This window comes from Macaca nemestrina, chromosome 12 (genome assembly GCF_043159975.1).
Source record: "Macaca nemestrina isolate mMacNem1 chromosome 12, mMacNem.hap1, whole genome shotgun sequence".
NCBI lineage: Eukaryota > Metazoa > Chordata > Mammalia > Primates > Cercopithecidae > Macaca > Macaca nemestrina.
In genome coordinates, this window is record NC_092136.1 from 24246716 (window position 1) to 24269029 (window position 22314).

General features: G+C 37.1%; 1 protein-coding gene across 15 annotated transcripts in view; it reads left to right on the forward strand.

The window, feature by feature from the left end:
• Nucleotides 1–22314, forward strand: part of LOC105471588 (leucine rich repeat containing 4C) — a 1332829-nt gene that overhangs the window by 141480 nt on the left and 1169035 nt on the right. For 13 of the 15 annotated variants that reach the window (XR_011610659.1, XM_071074846.1, XM_071074847.1 and 10 more), the window contains one exon: nt 7066–7119. The exons of the other annotated variants lie outside the window; for them this stretch is intronic. The gene's annotated coding sequence lies outside the window, so the exon portion shown is untranslated. The remainder of the gene's footprint in view (nt 1–7065; nt 7120–22314) is intronic. 15 annotated transcript variants of the gene reach the window in all.

Here is a 22314-nt window from a genome sequence, read left to right on the forward strand (position 1 = left end):
ATTTGCCTAAATGGTGAACTCTTTTTGGCCAAGTTCCAGACAAACAAAGTTTGATTTTCTCTATTTCTCTCAGTTACAAACCTTCTGGAAAATTCAGGTACAGGGTGCAATTTGATGTTTTCATGTAAAATAGAATGAAGGTTCAGTGTTAGATAATGATATGTCTGCTTTCCACCTACTCAGTGTTCAGTGGGGTTTTCTACAGTCCTGCACCATTGGCACGATTCCTCCTCATGTGGAATTGTCCATGCACTGTGAAACTTGTATCAGCCCTGCCCATTAAATGTCAGTAGAGTCTCCCATCACTATGACAACAAAAAGCTCCACATTTCCAAAACTCACATTAATGGGTAGGATTGAACCCTTTGAGAACTTTAAGTGGACATAATGAGAGAATGGGTATAACTAGATTTGCTTTATTATAAATGCCAATTTGGAAAAGAAATTGCAAGGAGTAAGGAATCAGAGACTGAAACTAAGGCAGTAATCATGAATATAAAGAAAGGGAGACATATTTGAAAAACACCACAATGTGGAGACTGATTGGAAGTGAAAGCTGAGGGAAAAGAAGGATTAGAGATATTTGGATCATGGTTACATTTTGTAGTTAAGTGATTGGTGACATTAATCAAATCTGGTACTATGGGAGGCAACATATTGCAAATAGAAGAGATAGTAAGCACAGCCCTCAACATATTAAATTTGATGCACATCTGTGTCTCCACATGAATATGCCTATTAGGTATCTAGAAATTTTGGTCTTGAGCTCAGAAGGGAGATCTTAGCAGAGGATATAGATTTGAGATTCCTTGGAGTATAAATAGAATGCCAAGAAGTACAGCTGTTAAGGGAAGGGGCAAAGTCACAGAGCCAGTTAGGGGAAACAGCAAATATAATTTAGAAAGTTAGCATATTCTTTTCTATCATGAGTTACCAATGAGTCTTGAAGAAAATATTCCCCTAAGCACCCAGAAGTTAAATAGGCGAATGACATTTAAGAAATAAAGAAAATAGTGCTTGTTTGCTTATATGATTCCAGAAACACATACTATTTTTCAGTTTTATTAAATGGGGCATTATATTTAAAGCCCATTTGGGTTTGGAGGCAAACCTCAATTCACATCTTAACACTTACGTGTGAATTTTCCTTGGATAAATCACTTGAAACTTATGGGACTCAGTTTTCCCAACCTTAAAATGAGGATAAAATATCCAAATCACAAGATGATTCAGAAGATTACATGAGAAAATATCCATGAAATGAGAGCCTGGCTTGAGTCTGAGAGGTACTCAGAAACATTTAACAACCTGGGGAAGAAGACAGATCTGAGAGAGACATGTCCTTTATGTCACGACTGCAGAGTCCCTTGTGGAAAACCTCAAATAAGAGGCTTACTGGTGGTTAGAAAACACCCTATAATCTGAAAGAGTGTTGGGAGTTCTACAGATGGCTGTGTTCAGTAGAGTCAGTGAGTCATGCCTACGAAGAGAACTAACTCAAGCTACCTGAGAAAAGGGAAGAGAAAGATGAGCGCCTCAGTAAGGAGCGTGTTGACAGAGCGATGTTGGCCCGGGTGGAGTGTAGTGGCTTTGTCTAGAGTATGCCCTTAACCCACTCTAGGTACACATACACACACACAGACACACACACACACACACACACACACACACACACTCACAGAGGACCCAGGGGAGACAGGATTCTAAATAAAACTCAAAACGAAGATTCTACTAATTTTTTACACAGTGAGGTACAAAGAACACTCCTTTTGGACACACCGCAAGGAAAGTAGTGGGAGGGGGAGCACTCCTTCAGCAGGGACTGAAGTGATTTCTACTGCCTTTGCAGTGTCTTCTTCCACACCTGCCTATAGAGCTTGTAATACTTGGAAGGACAACCAGAAAACGGGAGGTTAGCCCATGGGAAAGATAATATCACTGAAGCAGAGTAGTAGGCATACCTGCAGCAATTTATTTGCTTCTGTGCACACAGGAGACATTCTCTAGGGCCTCCCAGAGACATTCACAGGGAATTCCCTGTGCAGAGACCAGGACATGGTGCCTACAAAGGGTGAAGTGTGAAAAATAAGACTTTATGAATACTGATTGTATTAGTCCATTTTCATACTGATATGAAGAAATATCTGAGACTGGGTAATTTATAAAGAAAAAGAAGTTTAATGGACTCACAGTTCATCATGGCTGGGGAGCCCTCACAATCATGGTGGAAGGTGAAAAGGAGGAGCAAAGGTACATCTTACATGGCAGCAGGCAAGAGAGTGTGTGCCGGGGAATTGCCCTTTTTTAAAACCATCAGATCTCGTGGGACTTACTCACTTTCACGAGAACAGCATGAGCCAAACCTGCCCCCATGATTCAATTACCTCCCACAGGGTCCCTACCATGACACATGGGGATTATGGGAGCTCCATTTCAAGATGAGATTTGCATGGGGACACAGCCAAACCATATCACTAATATTCCTCCTGATGGTGTTCACAAACATAAAGCCCTTAGCTCAGGCACTGAGGCATAGCAAATAATTTGGAGTAGTAGAAGTAGATTTAATATTAAATATCTACGTTTCCTCATTAGAAAGGTTTATTTGTACACTTGGGTTTCTGCCAAATTGAATTCATCGATGAAAAGAATAACAAATGGTAAAGGATAAAACAAAAATAAATCACATATTGGTACACTAACATATCAAAGGAAGGTAGAAAGTTATGTTTTCAGCATTTGTTCTCGGAGCTGCTGCAGTCCCACCAGGAAGCTGCTGGCTGCTCCTCCAAGGCTCATGCTGCTCTCTGACAGATGGCGACACACCAACTACGTTGTAACTGGAAACTCAAGGGAGATTAGCCTTAACTTCTCTTAATTAAAAATAATAATTATGATACCCAGACCATGAAGAAGGTAGGCTGCCTTCTCCCTAGAATATGTTAAAATGTAAAGAGAGAGAATGGGATTTAATGAGGTATACCACGTTTGACCCAATTAAATCCTCAGTATCCTGTATCTCAGCCTCCACTTGGCCTTTGAGGCTCATAAATAGTTATACTGGACTCAGCTCATCAACAAAGCCACAGTAAGGAATAAGTTTCTTGCCCTAGATGCATATTATGATTGACAGTGTAATCTACAAGAATGTGGTGGTGTCAGGAATGCCATGATATATATGAGATTTCTGTGTTGCCTACCAGGCTTCTCCTAATTGTGATAGAGTATTGGGAGTTATAGGGATTGAGATGCAAAACTGTACAGGATGGAGTTAGCCCTTTTTCTTAACATTTACAATAGAAATTTATCAGACTGCACTGCAACATGTTAGGATTGTTTTGTGAAACTTCTGCTTCGTGTGTGTGTGTGTGTGTGTGCGTGTGTGTGTGTGTGTACCCACTCACATAGCGGATCACAGTGAAAAATCTGTATCTTGCTGTGTATCATGGCAGAAAACCGATTTTGTTTGGAAAAACACGTCTATATCAGATCTACATCATTCATTCTTAACTTTTATGAATCACAAAGCATTTTAAAATTTTTTATATTTTTAACTTTTATTTTCATTTTGGGGCCACATGTGAAGGTTTGTGTATTACGGTTCTCTAGAGGGACAGGACTAATAGGATAGATGTATATATGAAGGGGAATTAATTAGGAGTATTGACTCACACGATCATAAGATGAAGTGCCACAATAGGCTGTCTGCAAGCTGAGGAGCAAGGAAGCCAATTTTAGTCCCCAAACCTCAAAATTAGGGATGCTGACAGTGCAGCCTTCAGTCTGTGGCCAAAGGCCTGAGAGCCCCTGGCAAACCACTGATGTAAGCCCAACAGTCCAATGCTGAAGAACTTGGAGTCCAATGTTCAAGGGCGGAACGTATCCAGCAATGGAGAAAGATGACTTTCTGGAAGAAAATCAAGTCTGCTCTTTTCATCTTCTTCTGCCTGCTTTATTCTAGCTGTGCTGGCAGCTGATTAGATGGTGCCCACCCAGATTGAGGTGGGTCTGCCTCTCCCATTCCACTGACTCTAATGTTAATCTCCTTTGGCAACACCCTCACAGACACTCCCAGGAATGATGCTTTGCATCCTTTAATCCAGTCAATTTGACCCTGAATATTAACCATCACAGTTTGTTACATAAGTAAATACATGTCACAGGGGTTGTTGTACCTATTATTTCATCACCCATGTGTTAAGCCCAGTACCTAATAGTTACCTTTTCTGCTTCTCTTCTCCTCCCATCCTCCCCTCTCATCCCCCACAGTATCTAACATTTTAAAAATTTGAGTAAAACCATGAACTGCTTGTGAGAAAATGCATATACTCAAAATTGGGCATACAGTTGCATTTTGTATCTGGAGCTCTGACTAAACATTCCTAACACAGAATGTTTTGCTGCTGTTGTTTGTTCAATGAAGATCTAAAAATGCATGAAAGGGGAGTGGAGGTAATGAAATATGTTTTTAATACACACACACACACACACACACACACACACACACAAACTATAAGGACAAAACTTTTTCCTCATAAGTGAAATACAGTTTTGGGAGACAGTTGTTATTACCCCTATTGCATAGGAGAATACATTAAGAATGAAACAATGCCTAAAACATAACAGTAGTTCAAGAAATACTGCAAATAAAGTGAAATATTGAACATATTTATTTTAGGTATAGAATTCCTTAGCAATTTCCAGTAAAGCTAAACATAGTCATGGCATAGACTGGATTCTAAGAAGAGTTTTCAATAACTCACCTAAAAAGTGTTTAAAGGTGGAATAAAGTATTTCTTTTGTAGAGAATCCATTCACAGACTTAATATATATTTTGCATGAAGCATGGTGTTTTTGCCTTCCTTCCTCCATTTCTTCCCCCACTTTTACCCAGTTTTTAAAAAGAAAGGAAAACACTCTTCTTAGGCAAAAGTGATTTCTTTTGAGGAATTTTAGCACCCAGTATACATTATATTTTTTAAATCTTATAACTAGACATAAAATAATCCTTGCTTCAGTTATACAACATACTGTGTTATGGTTTTCACTCAACATGAACTTAAGACATCATCATTAACAAAATTCTATCTAAGCTACAGAAATGGTTTTTCAAACTATACACTATGCATGTGCTTTGAAATTGAGAAATCAAAACTCTATTTTAAATATATGGTAGAAGTGTAAAATCCCCAAATATTACTAAATCCATTCCAAGAAAAGAAATGCACAAGAAGCAGGGAAGATTCAAGAAAAGATGCATTCATAGGCATACACAGCTTACTTCCTTCTGAATGAAATCTTCAAACTTCATTTTTATTTTCCCCACATCCCTGACAAAATTGATGAAATATCTGCTCGCTGAGTCTTTTAATCTCATCAACATTAGGCTTTATGACAATTTTGGGTCTTGCAACAGAACACCAGTCCTAATTGTCTGGAGAACATTTTAGAAAGCCCTAAACATTTATTGAGATTGTGTGGTGCCATTATAAGTGCTTTACAGAAAACATGTCATTCAAACCTTACAAAAATTCACTGAAGGATTATTATCCCTATGATGCCCATGTCTCTAAAAATTTTTTTGCTCTAGTTTCAACTCCTCTTTCTCCTAAAATAGTACTTTTATTTATTTATTTATTTATTTATTTATTTAGAGATGGAGTTTCACTCTTATTGCCCAGGCTGGAGTGCAATGGCATGATCTCAGCTCACTGCAACCTCTGCCTCCCGGGTTCAGGGGATTCTCCTGTCTCTTCCTCCCGAGTAGCTGGGATTACAGGCATGCACCACCACATCCAGCTAATTTTGTATATTTAGTAGAGACTGGGTTTCTCCATGTTGGTCAGGTTGGTCTTGAACTCCTGACCTCAGGTGATCCGCCTGCCTCAGCCTCCCAAAGCGCTGGGATTACAGGCGTGAGCTACCGCACCCAGCCTAAAATAGTGTTTTTAACATTAGCATGAAGACATATTTCCTAGGGATGTTTTAATTTGAAGGTGAGACTTTGAGGTCTGCACTTTAAACAAATTCTCCAGGCAATTCTGGTCAAAGTGGTCCACAGATCACATTTTAAAAAACATTATTTTAATGTTCAAAAATATCTAAGTACTTTTAATATCAAAATGAAATTTGTATTTTATTTGCTGTTTATGTTGTGACTGGTTCAGAGATTCAATTAAAATGAAATGGTCCCCTTATATAAAATATAATTTTAAAAATACAATACTTGCTTTCATATTTGCCTTTAAGATATAAACCCATCTCCCAAACTTATATTTTTATTCCTTAATCAGTGAGCCAGACTTCTTTTTAAATCTTTCTTTTGAGTCATACACCGAGTTCTAGCCATAGTAATTCTCTCAGATGTAAGATGAGCTTCAGTCCTGCCAGTGTGAGCAGTGTCATATGGAAAGCTTATTGATTTCTTGCAATTTTAGTTAGGTATATTGCTAACAGACTGCATAGGGAATGGCTGAGTAACATTCAGCAAATCCTATTTTCCTGTAAGTGGATTTTGTAATGTATTTCAGATTTGGAAGAAAGGAACTGTCATTCGCAGAAAAAGTTTGCTTTTCTCTTCACTTGGTGTTGATCACAATGCAATATGGCATATGTGGTATAGCAGTGTGTGATGATTCCTAGTCTCATTTCCTTTCTTCCTGTAACTTTAATATATTCTTTAAATCAGAAAACTTGTATAGATTTATTTTATCTTGATTTCAACTTTCTCTGATCATTTCTCTTGGAAAAGATTGGAGAACAGCAGTCTGAAAGGCATCTGAATTTGTAGATTTCTCAGGTAGGTAACTAAGAGGAATGCAGTGATATAGTTGTCATCAATACTGATGTGACATTCGGTGGTATAAACGGGGGTGTTCAGATCACTGGGGGCAATAGAGTAAAATAAATTCAATGATATGATGTAAATGTTTTTAAACAGAACACTTTCCACACTTTGGAAATCATTAAAGAGGTATTTGTATTGCAATATCATCTGGCATATTATGATGTCAGATAATATTATTTTCTTTATATTTGTTATTTTATTTTTCTTCTTTCTTTCAGTTATTATGAAAAGACTGTGCTTCTCAGACCCTCTTTGTGGTTAGCCAGGACCAGGTAATGTTCTTTGGTTAATGCATTTGAATAAATAACGTGTGTGTGTGCATGTGTGTATATATGTGTCACATCCAAGGAAGGAGTTTGAATTACCAGTGCAAAACTATGCTGCACTTATTTCTACCTGTCCTATTAATCGTGGAAGCAGGTGTTCACATGGTGCCCCCTCAACCTTTTCTCTTCTGAGTAACTGTGATGATCAGAGCCCTCTTCCGACTTAGGCTGAATAGGTAACTCAAAAAAGATCCACTTTAATGTATTAAGTGATTTGGCAGAGGGTGGTTACACTGCAGCATATCCTGATCTATGATGATTGACACCCATATGTTTTTCATAATCTTTATAAGAATTTTAATTTTGGGTTGCATTAGACACCACAAAAAACAATTGAAGACAGATAGGTATTATATTTTCAGGATTAACTATGCACTATTTATATTACTAAAGATTTTGGTGCTTTCTCCACTGGGAAACTATTGAAGTTGCTGAGAAAATTTGGCCTGAATAAAACACTTAAGGGAATGTTGATAGGTGATTTAAAATCTTAAAGGAAAACTGGGTTGAGAAAAAAAAATACAGATTGAGCATTACAATTTTGCAGAGGGTAAACCTATACAAATTAGTGGTATTCACAAAATATAAGTTCAAAGTGAGGGAAAATAATTTTTGTAACAATTATGCATGACAAAAATCATAATAGAGTATCTTGTGATATCTTGAACTTTTTTTCATCAGAAGTGGAATGGAGGGAAATACTGCATAGTCTTGCCTCATGGAAACAGTTTAACATAAGGCCAGGTGCGGTGGCTCATACCTGTAATCCCAGCATTTTGGGAGGCCGAGGCAGGCAGATCACCTGAGGCCAGGAGGTCCATACCAGCCTGGCCAACATGGTGAAACCCCATCTCTAGTAAAAACAGAAAAATTATCTGGGCATGGTGGCAGGTGCCTGTAATGCCAGCCAGCTACTCAGGAGGCTGAGGCAGGAGAATTGCTTGAACCTGGGAGGTGGAGGTTGCAGTGAGCTGAGATCACGCCATTGCACTCCAGCCTGGGTGAACAAGAGTAAAATTCCGTCTGGGGAAAAAAAAACAGTTTAATATAAACAGTTTAGATATGTGGGCTTGGGAGTGCACACAGGCTATTCCTTTGCTGTAATTTGTCCAAGATCATCTAACTAGTAACTGGGAATAGCTGGTTATTCTGATGCTATTCCCAATTACTAAGTAGGTGATCTTGGACAAATTCTCTAGGCCCAACTTTCTTCTCATATAAAATACTGTTAATTTTGATAATAGTGGTATCTACCCTGGTCTCATTACTGGGATTAAATGAGTGAAATCAGACAAAACACTGCAAACAGTAGCTGGCACAAGATAATTCATTAAGAATTCTTAGCTATTATTATTATTATTATATTCCCAAGAGAAGTTGAAGAGTGCAGATTTGAGAGATAGAATTAGTTGAATTCTACAGTCCTTTTGAAATTGAGAAGCAGTTTTCTGGTTCTTGAATAAGTCTATCAGACAGTAGTCCTAGAAACTAAAATTTTCCTTAAAAGTAGCATGTTGGGCAATCACTCAAAAAATTTGTCTTAGAATTGTGTAAAACTATGAGGATTTTTATTTTTAGGTAGAATTGAATTTACTTGGACTGTAATTATTGTGGAAGGCAGAATTCTAAGATGACCATCCCAAAATTTCTCACCCTAATCCTACACTATGAATATGATCTCTGCCCTTTGTTTTTATTCTGTGCTTTTTATTTTTACATTACATGGCATAAAAGGATTTTACAGATGTAATTAGCGTTACTAATCAGTTGACCTTAAGATGGGAAAAGTTATTAGAGTGGGCCTAGTTTAATTGTAGGAACTTTTAAAAAGCAGATAATTTCTCCAACTCATAGCAGAAGAAGCAGCAGGGGAATCTGAAGTATGAAGACAACTCTACATGAGGAAACTTGCTGTTGCTTGCAATATTGTAAAAAGACCCATAAGAAGTCCCATGGCAGGAAACTGTAAGCAGTCTCTCGGAGTTGAGAGTTGCTTAGTAGCCTGGAACAGAGGACTTCATTCCTACAATCACAGAGAACTGAATTCTGCCAACAATCTGAATGTGTTGAGAGGTAGATTCTTCCCCAGAGCCTCAGATGTAAAGACAGACATCTCATACTATGAGTGTGAGCCCCTGAGCAGAGGACCAAGTTTAACTCTGCTGGTCTTTGATACATGCAAATAAATAGCCACAGGTTCATGGAAAAAAGAGCAAGGGGTAATAAATGAGTGTGTTTTCTTTCTTTAAGAAACTAAGCTTGTCTTAGTTATTCAGCAATAGAAAACTAGTGCAGTCACTAAAAAATATGGAGGTCGAACTGATTTGGGAAAACAGTCATTTTTCATAACACTAAAATTAGCTAGACCACTTATTTTGGCAAGTGTGTGTGTGTGTATGTGGAGCTGATGAAAAGGACCAGTGTAATGTACCATAGACATCTATTTAGACAGAAATGGAAATCACTATTCTATTGAAAGTATTTTTCACAGAATCAGGAGTGAGTCACCATCTGAAAAAAACCTTGACCTTTTCACTATGAGATGCTAAACTATTTTTCACAAGATTTGATGCCTTATTGAAGTTTTTCTTTCTTCTATGTCTTCAAATGTGGATTACCATCTGCTAAATCATAGTTATGGTCAGTTGTGAATCTAGCATTTGAAGAAGCTTTCATATGAAACACCTCTTTCATATAAAATGCCTCTTTCATATGAAACATCTCTTATTTAAAACAAAACCACTATTTAAAGTTGCAGATTTGCACAGATTTTTATTTTATTTAGAGTATTAGCCAAGAATAAGTATATAAATTGGATTCTATTTGTATTCTCAATCAATACTTGGAGTACATATGATAAATAAAAAGACAGATTGGTTACTATAGTCAAAATTCTATACTTTTTGTATCTGTCTCACTGTGCTCCCTTCCATTTTTATTGATCCTATTTTTTATTTAAATGATTTTACTCTTGACATTTGAAATATATATACTACATTACTTTTATTTTGGTTTCTATATTAAAACATATTAAAATAATTTCATACATTTAAACATATCTCTTTAAAAATGAAAGTCCCAAACCAAAACTTATTTGGCAATGGTTGGGTATGGTGTCTCATGTCTGTAATCCCAGCACTTTGGGAGGCTGAGGCAGGAAGATCCCTTGAGCCCAGGAGTTCCAGATCAGCCTGGGAAACATAGGAAGACCCCATATTTACAAAAAATACAAAACTTAGCTAGGCGTGGTGCTGTGTGCTTATAGTTCCAGTTCCTAAGACTAGCCACCTTGGGAGGTGGGAGGATTGCTTGAGCCTGGCAGATCGAGGCTGCAATGGGCTGTGATTGTGCCATGATGCTCCAGCCTGCATGACAGAATGAGACCTTGTCTCAACAAACAAACAAAAAAACAAACAAACAAACAAAACCTTAGTTGGCAATTATGATATATAGAATGCATTTCATTCATTTGGCTTGTTGAAAAATATAGACTGTGGCAACTTGTTGCCTCATTCTGGAAAGACCATTTTCTTCCAACCTAGAAAAGTCTTTAAAGTCTGACCACAAGAATGCTTCATGTAACAGATGTGGATATTAATAATCATAAGTATGAATTGATTTTCCAGTGGTTAACCCTTGGCAGATTTAAATATAGATTTTTAATTTCTTTTAAATTAAGTGTAGTTTCTATACAGCATTTTATGTTATCTTGACAGAAATGTTCTGCTGATACTACTTAGTTAAATTTTCTTCTTATTTAGTAACATAACTTTCCTGGTTCATAGATGAAGTCCATGTGGCATCATGTGGCTTTAGGTTCTCACAGAAATCCTTTACATGCTGTCAGACGAGCGGCTTCAAGACGGCCACAGAACATGCGAGATCTAAAACTGGTGCCCAGCCACATCTTCTGACTTTCTGTGGCTCTAAAAATCTGTGGGGAAGTATGATAACTTGTTCTTAAATTGGGGTTCCATTATGTTCAGACACCAAAGGGACCTGATTGTTAAAATTTGGTCCCCTGAAGAAAATAGTAAGCAAATTAAGGTAGTGTGAAAAAATTAGTGGCAAATTCGGAGTGTTCAATATCCATGAGCTACAATGTGAGGTTGTGTGTGACACCCAAACTAACTGCAATCTCACCAGCTTTTTTTTTTTCTTCTGTAATTTCTATTCTATGAAAAGGAGAGGTTAGTGTAATAAACACACAAACACAGACACACAAATACATAACCACAAACACACACAGTGGGAAATATCTAGGAAAGAGCTTATTACAAAAAGCCAAAGGGAGAAAGTTGTCAAATGATTAGTGTTCAAGAGAAGGTCACCAGTGACTGGAGGAGCAACAGATGCACCTCAGAGCAAAAGTGGGCACAGAGTTGAGGGACGGTGAGAAAAGTAGATAGTGGAACAGAGGGAGAGACACAGTGCCACAGATAGAAGTTCTGATCATATTTGAAAATCCCCACCTTCAATCTCTTATGAGAAGAGAGAAAAATTGCGAAAGAAATCTGGAGACAATGCTGGAATCTCTGCTAATTAAGTCCAATACGATAGAATTTGTTGTGTTTCTATCAATATGTATTCCCTTGCACTAGCAGGTAAGGTCAAGGAGATAGGTAGTATGACATAAAAATGATAACTTTTACATTGTAGATAAAAAACAAAAACAAAACCAGAAACCAGAAATCAGCTAAGGGAAGAAAATAGTTACATAAAATCTACACCTAAAAATATCTACTGTTAACATATTAATGTATCATCTTTTTAGCAAATACCCATTCTCATTGATCATTTTTCTTTGGGAAATATTCAAAATGGGATTATGCTATATATATATAGTTTCATACCTTGATTTTTCCAATAATATACAATGGGCCTCTCTTTATGTTGTTCAATATTATTTCTGCAGCATGACTTTCCTATTTCTATTGTATTCTGTTGAATGCATGTTCTACTTTTCACTGAAATTATTCCTTATTATTAGGAATATGCCTTTTTTTCCTTTTTTTAATTCTATGGGCAATTTTATGCCATATATCCTCATAGCTGAATCTTTGCTTACATGTTTAATTATTTGATTTGGGATGAATTCCTGGAAATTGACTTACCATTTTCAAAATGCTAATATATTGTTAAAGCTTTCAATAGATGATGATACATTGTCTTCCAGAAAAATTATATATGTTTACTATTTATGAGAGTCTTGGAAACTTAAAAAATAGCAGGAAAAACACCCCCAAACCATTGTCTATTATGTTACTTAGTCTTGTCCTTCCTGCCACCAGTCCCTTGTTCCTCCAAATGATGGGTCCTTAATATTACTGAATGATGACAACAATAATAATGATACAAATAAAAATAAATGGACTACTTTAACTATAGGGAAATAGTCTGCACGGAAGTGCACAGAAGTTCTAATGAAGGTCATGTGGGGTATGGAATGTGGATGTAAAGAGAGGAGTGAGAGGGAATGCAAGTAGGGTGATATTTAATATTTCTTCTTAAAACATTTCTATACTCCTTGTAGTTTTTCAGTAAGTTAATTTTAAATGTTATCCTTAGGGAAATATGGGAATAGAAAAGAAGGGAAAGAAACTCTCATGTATTCCACATAAAACTTGACTGTAAAAGTTAACATGCATAATCTCATTTTAATTTCCACTTATCATTTGAAGTAGATATTATTCTTTCTCATTTTAAGGTTAAAAAAAAAAAAAGCAGTGGCTTATCAAGGTTAAATGACTTGTCCTAAGTATGTCCGAAGTATGATAGCCATACTTCAAGGAAACTAGAACTGAACCCAGGCTGACCTGATCTAACTAATTTGGAGTGAAGCTGGGAATTTAATACAGAAACCAATATTCTTTCCTCTGTGCTGAGCTGTCTATCAGGAGGGCAGTGAGCTGACTTCTGAGATCAAGATAACTGTGTAGAGAAAAGGGGACTGTTGGCTCCTTTGCAGGATCCCAGTTCTGAAGTTAATGAGTTCGAGTGTCTGGGAGAAGTAACTTCCCACAAGGTCACACAACAGGAGTCAGTGATTTCTGACTCTGCACACCCAGCACAGTTTTTTGCCAGTTCTCTTGGAACCAGTCTTGTGGTTTCATTTCTTGCTGACAAGGCCAAATTCCAGAAATTTATTTCAAGTGAATGAATGTGGGGAAAAAGAGAGTGGTGGTGAATTCTGATACAGAGTGGTTGCTACCTGTCAAGTATTAAAGTAACTGCTTTCTTTTCTGAATTAGCAATAGCTTTTCTTATTACAACGCATGGCAGATACAGTGATGGAGATTTAGCAAAGTATAATTATGATAAGAAAGCAAGGGGATAAGAAACAATAGCTCTACATATAAGAAGTTCTACAAAATGAATCAGAACGTAGATCCTTAATTCAGACGAACAGAGTTGAAGTTCTGAGAAATGAGACTTGCAATGCTTAAAATAAACTTTTTGATTCTTGTAGGTAATATATAAAAATAGATGCAATAGAAATACAGAAATCACATAAATTATTTAGATGTACTTTTTTTTAATGTAATGCTTTAAACAATCAGGATTGTAATTATTTAGATGTACTTCTTTTTAATGTAATGCCTTAAACAATCAGGATTGTAATGGAAAAAAATATGAATGCCCTTGCTCTCATAATTGTGAAGTCCAAAGATAGGGTAGGCTTCATGTGTAATAGGTTTAATCAATAATCACCAAAAATTTATTTCTGCTTTTTGTTTTTTTTGCCATTCAGAGATTTTTACTGGTTTCATTTATTGGCTGAAAAAACTCTGTTACCCGTAGTCACTCCCAGTTGTAGAGAAAGAGCACAGCATTCTCATTGTAAAAAAGACTATACCGTCTTTGGTCACATGTATACTCCTAAGCGAATTACTGTTTCCAAGAATATTCCCTTGGATCTGGACATGAGGTTCACTGGCCCTGAAGATCCTAGGCTCTGAAGTATACACAGGTCCCATAACAAAATTCTAGTGCATTATTTAGGGGAAAAGAAATAAATGGCTTTTGAGTAGGCATTCAGCAAATTAAAGTTTGCATTAAACGTATTTAAATTAATGTTGTGTCTTAGTGATAACATTTATAATGAAGATCCAGCTCCTTTGTACATCTATTTATTGAGCTCTCACTGTGTGTGGAGACATGGTTCATAGTTATGCATACAGATATTATCTCTAAATCTCACAATGACTATCTTCGTGGGCTTGTTTTCTCATGTCAGCTATCTCTTTCTGATTAACAAACTTACTCAGAACTTAGTGATGTAAAACTACAATCATAAACATTCATTCCCTAATAGTTTCTGTGAGTCACAATGCAAGGGCAGCTTAAGGAGTAGTTCTGACTTAGAGTTTCTCATGAAGTTGAAGTTAAGAAGTTGGCGAGGACTGTATTCACCTGAGCATTTGACTGGGGTTGGAGAACTCACTTCTAAGGTGACTTACCCACATGACTGGGAAGCTGGTGTTGACGGTTGGCAGGATACTTCAGTTCTCCATGAGAGTCTCTTGATAGAGCTACTTAAATGTCCTCATGACATGACACCTGTTTTCCCTCAAAACAAACAATTCAAACAAGCAAAATAAAAGCTGCAATGTCTTTTATGAACTAACCTCTAAAATCCCCCATAGTCACTTTTGCAATATTCTATTGGTTACAGTTGTCATCCCTGTATAATATGGGCAGGGTCTACACAATGGCATGAATACCAGAAGATGATGGTCCTTGGAGACCATCTTGGAAACTGGCAACCAAGTGTAGGTATTGATATACCTGTAACACAGATGAAAACTAGACTCAAGTTGCTCATGATCACAGATGATCTCAGTGCACATTTTTTTTTCATGAGTGAACTAGTAAATCCAGTACAATTTGGCTCCAAAGATTATTCTTTTCCTATTAGAAATTTTTATTTAACCTTCCACATAACCTGTAGAATATATGGAGCAACTAAGTTGGTCTTATTTTGTAGGTTATGACATTGAGAATTCAGTTGGTTAAATGGTTTGCTCAAGATCAGTCCAGTTATGGCAAATTGTTGACACAGTGACAAGCAGGACATATGCACTAGATAGTTTAAACATGCCTTTGAAAATGAAGTTTTCCAGGAGAGTGAAAATTCCTTATGAGTCAGCCAGCTTTATACTGTAGCTGGGGTCCTCTTTTCTCATAGTGCTTTTTTTTTTTTTAATACTTTAAGTTCTAGGGTACATGTGTAAAACGTGCAGGTTTGATACATAGGTATATATGTGCCGTGTTGATTTGCTGCACCCATCAACTCATTCACATTAGGTGTTTCTCCTAATGCTATCCCTCCCACAACCCTCCACCCCGCAACAGACCCTGCTGTGTGATGTTCCCTGCCCGGTGTCCAAGTGATCTCATTGTTCAGTTCCCACCTATGAGTGAGAACATGTGGTGTGAAATTATAGTTTTTATACAGATAGCTCAAGAGGGTCTCTCAAGCTTAATTGCAGTGTTGAGTCTTTTTATAACAGTGCCAGAAAGCATTGTTATTATATACTTAAACTCTCTATAAAACTGACAATTATTATATCAATCTTGAATTGTGCTTATAAACTTAAGTGAGTATCAACTAACGGTGCCTAGAACATATTAGGTGATCAATAAGCGTTTATTAACATTATTATAATAGTTATTTCACTTTTCCTTCATAGGCTAAACTTAACTGACACCTATATACAATGAAGCTTAACTTTAGGCTTTCAAAGGCAACTTTAAAAATCTGGATTTAGAGTTGGTAAGAGGAATTCAGCAATACTCCCACATTATTTGTTCTCCTGATTGTGTATTTTAAGTATTTATTCCTTCATTCTCCACCTTTTCTTATTTTGTGTTTTAAGTGTTTATTTCTTCATTTTCTACCCTTTCCCAATCCACCCCCAGCCCCTCACCTCAATCTATTCCCAAGTCCCTTGGACTTCAAAGAAGGAAACAGTGTCTATCAAGGCATTAGTGTCTCTTAAGGCCAATATACCCAAAATTATTTATATATTTAACAGATAGACAAGGAAAACTATATTTTTATTTGAATAAATGAATAGATACTGGGACAATTTTTGGCTAATAATATGATTGCAAAAAAAAAATGTCAGAGTAGCGCTACTAAGAACCTTGAGAACCTTCCTTTACATTCAGGCCACTAAATAATTTATCAAATTTTTAGGTTTGTGATAATGCATGGCTGGATCACAGAATAAATCACAAATATACCACTTTCTAAATAGCTTGTTTCATATACTTTAATTCTATTGTAGTCTTAAAGCCCATCTGTTAATAACAGTAATAAAATTAATGGTAATATTAATAGGGCCAAGTATAGACTCTTTAACAATTATTTGTATTCTAAGTACTATCTCTATCCCCGAATGACTACGTAAATGAGCACTGTCTCAAGAGTGGCAGACAAAACATACCTACCAACATTCAATATGCATTTGTTTTTCTTTCTGGCAGAGTCCTGATTTGGTTAAGGTGTTCATCCTCCAGTGTACTTGGAATGGTGGCCATTCCCAGTAATAAGGGTAAACCAAATATGCCAGTGTTATAATCCAATTCTAGACAAAGTGACAGTAGATGATGTCTGGCCATGTAGAAGCTTTTGCTCATTATTTTCTTCATTAATTAAAATTAACACATTGAAAACACTATTGTTTGCTAGACATTGTTGGTTCAATACACCGATGAGAAGAAACAGCCTTGACTAGTTGAGGAAGGAGAAGTGGAGAGATGGAAAACTCCCATGCCTTTGAAAACAAGACAGAACTTCTTTATTTAACCAACCCTGGAATTGGCCTACTGCCAATTTGAAGAACTGGAGGATAAGAGGCATATGTATCTAACATACCCTAAACATACTTATCCTGAGTCCCAAAGGTCTTCTCTTACTTTGCTGCTGAATTTCTGTGAGATCAGAAAGACAGGAAGTTAATTACTGCCTTTATTACAGTGTATTAGTCCAGGACCACTGCAAAATGGCCCCAGTCTTGACATAACATAGGCTACTACTTGTGATGTCTGATGTGGACTCTCATTAATGGAAGTGTTTTATGTATACTGTCAATAAAACCAAAACTCAAACCTTTTCCATGAGAAATATACATGTCAGGCCTAAGGTTGCTAACCCTAAGGAAACCAGACGTTTTCCTTCTTTGTTACTTGCGACTCTGCTGCTCGTCCCAACTTTTGGAGAGCTGAGGCCCATGGTGGCCAATGAGGTCATGAAAAACTTTACCATTCTATTTTATGTTTTCGTTAGTATGTACTTCTACTGTTTCCTTATGATCCAGGGAGACCTGAACTGTAGTACAACACAGAAAACCCATCTGGTTATAATAATCATAGTTGACATTTATTGAGCTAAGGTCACTATATGCTGGGCACTAATCACATCAATTCATATGAAATTAATACAGAAATTCTCACAGAGAGACACAGAAATGCAGAAATGTTCAGCAAATTTCTTAAGATCACGTAGTGAACTAGTAACACATCTGAGAGTTGAAGGCAAGTTGTTCAATAATCGGAATTCCTAAACATTACTCTGTACTGGTATAGAATTCATAAAACTGGTTTAACTCCTTTGATTCTTAAAATGGTTCATGAGAATATATTTTTGAAAGTCTCAGGAGCAGTGAAAATAAGTTCCAAATCAGAGTAAATGGCAGCATTTTGAAGGGATTAGAAATAGACTGGGCCATTTAAGAGAATGTAGAATATAGAAAATTAGGTAGGCAGGGGGTATGGGAAAGACAGAAAACCCAAGAAGGAAACATAATCAAACTGGCTGATTCCTGGTTTCTTTCTCTTTTTTGGTCATCCACTTTGTCAAAAAAGAGGAAAAACAGATTCCGTATATCAATAGAGGGGCATAGGGATTCATCTGTCAACGAGTGTTAAAGCTTCTGTTAATTGACAAAATGTGTCAGTCTTTGAGCTCTTGCTATCTCAGTGGATGCCTGCCTTCTAATTCAAATATTCTCCTGAGACAATAATGATGATGTGGGATAATATTCATGGATTTATGCTGTAAATAAGACAGAGAAACCCATACTTCCACTGATTGTCACAATACAGGGAAATGGAGGGGTGGGTTATATGTGAGATCTAGGACACATGACAGAAGAAATAGAACGCTAAAATTCCTGATTGAGATAACTCTTATAGCCTTATCTTACATGCTTTACATTTGCTAATATGATTTAACACCATTTGGTAAATAACTTATTCTAACCGGTAAAATAATGATACAATATTAGATCACTGCCTCTACAAGGAATTTCTGCAAGTTTAGAGAGGTGATTTAACTCTTAAATGCCAAAATACATTTCCTGGTTAAGTTACTACAAAATGGCTCACTTTATGCCTGAGTTATTCATAATACTTAAAAAGTACATGGAACATGTATTTTATGTCCCAATTGAAAAATACAGTAGAGGAAGTTAGATTTATCTTTATACGTAGTTTATGTGATCTAACTAAACACTTCCATTAACTATCAAAAGATCATAAAACAGTGTTCATTTTTTTTCCCCACTCTTTAATCTGCTCTTTTTTTTTTTCAATAAAATGATGAAGAAGCTTGAATGGTGTTTTTTTGCTTTGGTTTCTGCTAAGAGTGGACATACAGAAAATAAATCTAAAACTCAAAATGAGCAAGACTCATCAGCACTGAGAACTGAGAACCAATTTCTTGACCATGCATCGCTGTGCTTCCAGAACTACTGTCCAAAATGAATATATATATAAAAAAATGTGGTTCTAATACACGGCATAGCTTCACTGCCTGATGTTATCAGCAGCTCCACAAGCTGAACTGGAGAAAGCTGCTAGTTTGTGAGTTGAGTGTTAGTTTCTCAAAGAATCTCTAGAACTGAACTCCTTTGCTTGTTTACTAAGGGTAGATGTGAATTAAATGCCTAGGCACTGAGTGAAGGTGGGAAATAATATTAATACTTTTGTGTGTGAAGGTTGTTCTTTGTTACATTGCTACATTGTCTTTTAAATTTATCTACAGTCTATCTATAAAGCCAAAAATATATTAGAACCAGTGTACTAACGGTTTTATAAGGCAGGTGTAAAATTGCTTAGATAGTATACGAAGTTATATTTTAAATTTTATTTTTATCTTAAAATGGAAAATATTACAGGTCCATGTAAATACAGAAAGGCATAAATACAATGTTGTTTTTATTTTATTGTGGCTTTCTTCCACTTTTTATTCTAGTTTTCTAGACTGGTTGCTCTGAATGCTTTAGTAGGAAGCTCTAATTTTTAAGCTAAGGCCAGACAAATATTCTTTAATAATAATATCTAACACTTGATTACTTGTTAAGAGCCAAGTGTTCTCCTAAGCAGCTGAAGAAGTAATTTATTTAATCTTCACATTAACCCTGAAAGGAATATACTGTAATTTGCTTGTTTGATGGTTAAGGAAACTAACACAAAGAGCTTGTCCAGAAATTAGAAAATTTGATTCAGATCTTATAAAAAACAAATGGTGGAGGTGGTTTTGGAACCCAGGCAGTCTGGTTCTCTAAATCCAGTCTCTAACCTTAGATGACTTCTCTCCAGAAAGAGAAACATTGAGTCTGAGACATTTGTTAAGCCCTATGTGGCACACAGCAACATGAGAGTCCTAATTCTTCTCCTTAAAACATTTCCTCTTTGGTTCTGATCTCTTTAATATGTGATGTGATTTGAAAAGAATATTCAAGATGAGATGTGTATTTTGGCTGATACAAAGTAGAAACAAAAAACCTCTTTTAGTCTAGACAACATGCCTCTATTAATGCAGCTCAAACTTGCTTTAGATTTTCTGCTTATACTCGTGTATCAAATTAAAATCATGGTCATTGAAACCCTAGTCTTTTCCTTGGGAGGAAATGAGAAATAAAACTCATTGAGAGAGAGAGGGATGAAAGATGCTGTAGAGACAAAGTAGCCGGGAAGGTTTAAGGGCAGGTAGGAAATGAACACATCAAAATGCCTTTGAAGATAGGAGGTGCTAGTGAGATAGCACGAAGGTTACACTACTAGTCAATTATTTCATCATTTACTACATGATGTTCACTTGTATTAGCAAATGTAGAGCATGTAAGATAAGGCTGTAAGGGTGATGGTCAAAAGGAGAATAGCTGAGCTTGCTAGGCCTGTATTTTCCTAGGTGCATTCATCTGCTAAAAGTGAAAGAGCTCAGCATGGAACTGAGGCTTTGAAGTGTGCAGGAATTTTATTTTTAACAACTGCTGTGAAAGATTATAATGGGGAGTTAACATATTGGTCTTTATTTATAATTTCTATATATTTCAATGAAGTTGCCACAGAAACCCTGTCATCTTGTACTGCACCTCAATTCAGATTTGACAGTAGGAGTGTGGGAGAGAGGGTGAAGTGTGTACATGAGTTTTAATTAATCTCGTGGCTGATAGATGTAACGTGGAAATATTCCGGGTATAACCCCTGTTTCTCTGATTCTCAACCCCAAAAGAAGCAGCTATGTAATTCTGAAAGTACTCAGGGAGTGTCTTCTGTGTGCTCAAAAAAAGAAATCAGAGACCACAGAACATCTGCTATCTTCTTCACCCTTCTCAGCCTTCTTAGTGGATGGTAATTGCTGCTTTTTGTGGCGAATGAGCCCTGTGCCTCAGTGGACACCATCCCCATTCCATTTCACCAGACTGCACAACCCGTGTGGCTTCAGAGAGCACTCCCACCCCCCACTCTCATTGTCACTGCAGGCTGCGTTTCTCTTCCACTGCAACTCAGCAACAGTCACGTTTACGGAGCTACCTTGTCTACCAGGAAATGATGTTTCCCATCAGCTTAGCTGAGTTCTGCAGCAGCTGAGTCTCTGGAGCCCTGGTGTGTGATGTGTAATGCCAGCACTTTGGGAGGCCGAGGCCGGCGGATCACCTGAGATCGGGAGTTTGAGACCAGCCTGACCAACATGAAGAAACCCCGTCTCTACTAAAAATACAAAATTAGCCAGGCGTGGTGGTACATGCCTATAATCCCAGCTACTTGGGAGGCTGAGGCAGGAGAATCGCTTGATCCTGGGAGGTGGAGATTGTGGCAAGCCGAGTTCATGCTATTGTATTCCAGCCTGGGCAACAAGAGTGAAACTCTGACTCAAAAAAAAAAAAAAAAGTAATGTTGTATCTGTAGGGGTTTCCTGCACCGTTTGTGTTTGGCCCAATGTCTCCTGTGAAACAACTTCTTTTTTTTTCAGGTTTTCTTTTTATGTTTTAATAGCCTTTTGCTCTTCAGTAAACCCAAGCATGCATAGGGGAGCTGGCCTGAGAGATAAAACCAACTAATCAACTTAAAAATCAGAATATCTCTTCTCTTTGAATACCTGCGGTTTTAATATTGGCCCAAGCTTTTGGTGTCTGATTGGGCTTTCTTTAGAGTGTTTTGTTTTCCTGAGTGTGGATAGGCTTTTGATGCCCCTGTCCCCACACACCAGGGGACAGATATGACAAAAACACCTTGGCAGTGGACACAGCACAGGATCAGCCAGACTCCTGCTACATGATAATGTCACGTTCTACTGCTGGTTCTGAGCTGCTTGGGGAAAGGTATCCAAAAAATGAACAGTCAGCGCTGTGTTGTTCTGTAAGTGCTCATGGTGTTGCAAAAAATTTTTTCACCAGGTATTAATAAGCCCCCAGAATGTGTCTGTTTTTCTCCAGAGTGAAAAAAAGCACTTCCTCAGAGTTTTAACCTTTGGAAGTAACACCCGTCATTTGAAGGTTACTTGTGTGAAGTCCACAAGCTACCTTTGGTGAAAGAGGGACAGGATGGCAACTTTACTTCTTTCTCCCAAACCTGGTCTATATCAATAGTATTTATTCAAGGTCTATGTTGTGAAAAGTTCCTTCCTGCCTATTTGCTGATCTGCTGAAAGTGATGGCTATACACTCATGCTGGTCACCTACAGGTCCTAAGGGTCATGCAATCCTTATAAAAGGACATGAGTCTGAATGTGGGTGATGGAGACACAAAGCTCTCTGTCTCTCTTAGGCCAGCTCATTACCATTCCCCAAATTAGTCTCCCCAAAAGGAAATCTTCATAGTTTCACTTCACCTTTTTAATCCCCATGA